We start from the raw sequence: 5,283 nt of genomic DNA, 5'->3' as shown, positions 1-5,283 counted from the left end.
TTCTGCAAAAGCGCCCCAGGAGCTCCGAAGCTTTTTCCAAGTACCTTTTCATATTTGGGTCCTTTGCCTGATATTCCCCATTTATTTGGAAGGTCACCACTTGGGAGTCGCTGTATACCATCACCTTTATAGCACCGACCTCTTCTGCCAGCTTCAATCCTGCGATCAAGGCTTCGTATTCTGCCTGATTATTTGAAGCTGGGAATTCAAACTTGAGGGAAACCTCTATCTGGGTTCCCCTTTCATCTACCAGTATTATGCCTGCGCCGCTTCCTGTTTTATTGGAGGATCCATCCACGTAGAGTTCCCAGGTAGTCGGTTTGTCCTCTTGGTCCCCTGCATATTCTGCAATGAAGTCGGCGAGGCACTGGGCTTTAATCGCCGTCCGAGTTTCGTACTTCAAGTCGAACTCGGAGAGCTCTATTGCCCATTGGACCATTCTTCCTGCAATATCCGTCTTTTGGAGGATTTGCTTCATGGGTTGGTTCGTGCGGACTCTTATTGTGTGAGCCTGAAAGTAAGGCCGTAACCTTCGAGAGGCTGTTACTAAGGAGTAGGCAAACTTTTCTAATTTGTGATACCTTAGCTCAGGGCCCTGTAGAACTTTACTGATGAAATAGATTGGGTGTTGACTGACCTCGTCTTCTCTTATCAAGGCTGCTGAGACAGCCTTGTCTGCCACGGATAGGTATAGGACGAGGTCTTTTCCGGCTATAGGTCGAGTCAAGATAGGAGGTTGGCTTAAAAACCTTTTGAACTCCTGGAACGCCTCCTCGCATTCGGGAGTCCACTCAAACGGGTGCCCCTTTTTCAGTAGGGAGAACAGTGGAAGGGATCTTAATGCTGATCCTGCCAAAAATCTGGAGAGAGCTGCTAGTCGGCCGTTCAGCTGTTGGACTTCTCTCAAACAAGTCGGGCTTTTCATCTCTAGGATAGCTCTACACTTGTCGGGATTGGCTTCGATCCCTCTTTGTGTTAGCATGAATCCTAGAAATTTTCCTGCCTCTACTGCGAAGGCGCACTTTGCAGGATTTAGTCTCATCCCGTGCAACCTTATGGTGTCAAAGACTTGTGAGAGATCGGACAAGAGGTCGACCTCCTTCTTGGTCTTTACCAACATATCGTCGACGTATGCTTCCATTAAGTTCCCTAAGTGAGGGGAAAAACACCTTATTCATCAGCCTCTGATATGTGGCCCCTGCATTTTTCAATCCAAATGGCATGACCACGTAGCAAAAGTTAGCTCTGGACGTGATGAATGATGTTTTTTCCTGGTCTGGTTCATACATCGGGATTTGGTTATATCCTGAGTAGGCGTCCATGAACGACAAGTATTGATACCCCGAGCTAGAGTCTACTAGGGCATCAATGCTTGGTAGTGGATAAGGGTCCTTGGGACATGCCTTATTTAAGTCGGTATAGTCGACGCACATTCTCCATTTACCATTTTGTTTTTTGACTAGCACTACGTTGGCTAGCTATGTTGGATACTTGACTTCTCTGATGAAACCGGCTTCTAGGAGCGCTTGCACTTGTTCCTCTACTATTAGAGCTCGCTCTGAGCCGAGTTTGCGTCTTCGTTGTTGTACAGGCCGAGATCCCGAGTAGACCGAAAGCTTGTGGGACATGAGCTCGGGGTCTATCCCAGGCATGTCGGAGGCCTTCCAGGCGAAGAGATCGGAATTATCTCTTAGAAGCTTGGTCAACCCTTGTCTTAGGGTTTCCCTTAGGTTGGCTCCTATGTGAGTATTTTTCCCTTCCTCTTCGCCGACCTGAATCTCCTCGGTTTTTCCCCCGGGTTGGGGTCGCAGCTCTTCTTTAATCCTTGCTCCACTGAGCTCTATTGTGTGAACTTCTTTGCCTTTTCCTCTCAGGTTTAGGCTTTCATTGTAGCATTTTCTTGCTAGCTTCTGATCTCCCCTCACCGTTGCTATCCCTGCTGAGGTCGGGAATTTCATGCAAAGGTGGGGCGTCGATACCACCGCTCCGAGTCGATTAAGGGTAGCTCTGCCGATTAAAGCATTATAGGCCGACCCCACGTCGATGACTATAAAGTCTATACTCAGAGTCTTTGTCTTCTCTCCCTTTCCAAAGGTGGTGTGGAGGGGCAAAAATCCTAGTGGCTTTATTGGCGTATCGCCTAACCCGTACAAGGTGTCGGGGTAGGCTCTTAACTCTTTCTCGTCTAATCCTAGTTTGTCGAAAGCGGGCTTGAAGAGGATGTCTGCTGAGCTTCCCTGGTCTACTAGTGTTCTGTGTAGATGGGCATTTGCCAGGATCATGGTAATTACCACTGGGTCATCGTGCCCAGGGATTACTCCTCGCCCGTCTTCCTTTGTGAATGAAATGGTCGGAAGGTCGGAGGACCCCTCTTCGACCTGATAAACTCTCTTGAGATGTCTTTTACGAGAGGATTTTGTGAGTCCCCCTCCCGCAAACCCTCCTGAGATCATATGGATATGTCTCTCCGGAGTTTGTGGTGGTGGGTCTCTTCTATCCGTATCTTCTCGCTTTCTTTTTCCATGACTGTCCGACCTTTCTATGAGATATCTGTCAAGCCGACCATCTCTGGCCAGCTTTTCTATCACATTTTTAAGGTCGTAACAGTCGTTTGTAGAGTGCCCATATATCTTATGGTACTCACAGTAATCACCGCGACTCCCCCCTTTTTTATTTTTAATGGGTCTGGGGGGAGGCAGCCTTTCAGTATTGCAAATTTCTCTGTATACATCCACTACAGGAACTTTCAATGGAGTATAAGAGTGATATTTTCTTGGCCTATCGAGGCCAAGCTCTTCCTTCTTCTTCGCTTCCCTCTCCCTTTCTTTCGTCTAGGGAGGGTGCCCGAGTCGCAAACTCGGGTCTCTTAGCCTAGCGTTTTCTTCCATATTGATGTACTTTTTAGCTCTTTCCTGTACATCATTTAAAGAGGCGGGGTGTCTTTTTGATATGGACTGTGAGAAGGGACCTTCTCTAAGACCATTGACTAGCCCCATGATGACTGCTTCGGTGGGCAGGTCTTGAATCTCCAAACATGCTTTGTTGAACCTTTCCATATAGGCCCGTAAGGACTCCCCGACCTCCTGTTTTATTCCCAAGAGACTTGGTGCATGCTTTACTTTGTCCTTCTGGATGGAGAACCTCATTAAGAATTTTCTTGAGAGGTCTTCAAAACTGGTAATTGACCTCGGAGGGAGGCTGTCGAACCACTTCATCGCTGCTTTTGACAAGGTTGTCGGGAAAGCTTTGCATCGCGTAGCGTCAGAAGCGTCGGTCAGATACATCCGACTTTTAAAGTTGCTCAGATGATGCTTTGGATCGGTGGTTCCATCGTAGAGGTCCATATCGGGGCTTCTAAAGTTTCTCGGAACTTTTGCCCTCATTATGTCCTCGCTAAACGGATCTTTTTCTCCTAAGGGGGAATGTTCTCTATCGTCGTGGGAATTCCGACCTTTGAGGGAGGATTCTAACTTTAAGAGTTTTCTTTCTAACTCTTTTTGTCGCTCCATCTCCTCTTTTAGGTTCTTTTCAGCTTCCCTTTGTCGTTCCCGCTCCTGTTCTAGCTGCTCGAGGCGGCTATGGATTAATCCCATAAGCTCACTAGCGTGGGAGGGTCCTTCTTTTTCTGATTCGCGCCCCTCCGAGGAGTTCACCTTCGGATTTTTGATTCCGGAGGTGCCTTCCCTATGTTGATCATTGGCTTCCTGGTGGAGGGTCTGATCTATCTCATTGTTTCCAGTGTTCAAATTCTCTTGTTCGGAATCTGTCTCCACATGACCCTCTTCAGGGGATCTTTCCGCCATCACTGGTTGATCTCTCGGGTCCCCGGCAACGGCGCCAATGTTACGGTGGGTAACCGGAGATTGATGGGCCGGATGGCGTTGGTTGGCCCAAACGAGTGAAGGAGGTGGCTTTCGAGTGGACCTGGTACTTGGTGCTCCTTCGTCCGACTTGTACGTGGGACCGAAGTGGATTATTTTTTTCTTAAGAGGTCGCGTTGTCATTCTGAGAAACGGACATGACTAGATTGATAATTCACTCTTAAAATTATTTGTTTGGTAAATTTTTATTTCAAAAGTCAATTACATTATTTTTTGTCAACGTGACTTACTCAGCCATCATAACCTATACATGTTATGTAATTTTTGTCATTGTAGTACAAATTCTATATTATTATTTTTATCGTATTTGTTATGTATATAAAGGTATTTAAGTAAATTTTTTTTATAAAAAATTCACATTTATGTAGAGCAGGTATTTTAATTTCTGTCTCCCGTTTGTATTTATTGGCGGGGTGAATCCTCATCTCCATAAAAATTTTGCGCGCAGATACCCGTTAGCCTTCAGTCACGAATAATCCCAACAAATATTTACGGATACAAGTTTTTTTGGCCGAATATACAACCGTATAACGATTTAACTAGTTAGATTGTTATAGAATTCATATTTAAGAATACTATCTTCTTCCAATTCTGCAGAATCTATTCTGCTTTCTTTGTCTCAAAAAATGTTAATATATTGAAGATACTATAATATGGCAAAATGATCAAAGAATTATAAAATCATTGAATTGCTCTATGATAGCTCTAAGTATGTGTTTTGGTTGCAATTGATGACGTGAAATCTCATAATATATTCTCATCGAAGCAAGCAAGCCCCCATCCCAATAATAATAATAATAATGCTACTGCCAGTAGCGATTTACATAAAATAGTGAAACAATGCATTTGCGTATTGAATTTAGAAACAATGTATTTGCGTAATATTGGGGTCAAACAATTTAGATGCGTAAATTGCCCAAAAATTTAATTATAAGTTGATTTGTCAATATTGTTTGATAGCTTTTTTAATATAAATAAACAATTATCAAGAGGCATAAACAAAAATTAACTCTAATTAATTGTTAGAGTATAAATATTGTCTAAGTATAAATTTCTTAGTATGTTATTTCTTAACATAATATTAAATATTTTTAGTCTTTCACTTTACCCGAAAAAATATATAGAATTGGACAAAATTTTACAAATAGGTATATATTAAATGTACCAGCAAAATTATAGCAAGTGTGATGCTAACCACTTCAAACACACTAATTTAGCCTATTTTAATATTATATTACTCAACAAATTCTCTAAACCATAAATTTTAAAATTATCTATGGACACTATACTTTTCTTAGGATAACATGTCCTTTTATTGTTATTATTATTATATTGGTATTTGTAATTTTATCAAATTTTTATTTTAAATTAATTTAAAAGTTTATAATTAAATTCATATACT

Source organism: Arachis ipaensis, chromosome B05, assembly GCF_000816755.2.
Source record: "Arachis ipaensis cultivar K30076 chromosome B05, Araip1.1, whole genome shotgun sequence".
Classification (NCBI taxonomy): Eukaryota; Viridiplantae; Streptophyta; class Magnoliopsida; order Fabales; family Fabaceae; genus Arachis; species Arachis ipaensis.
This window is presented reverse-complemented; position numbering follows the sequence as displayed.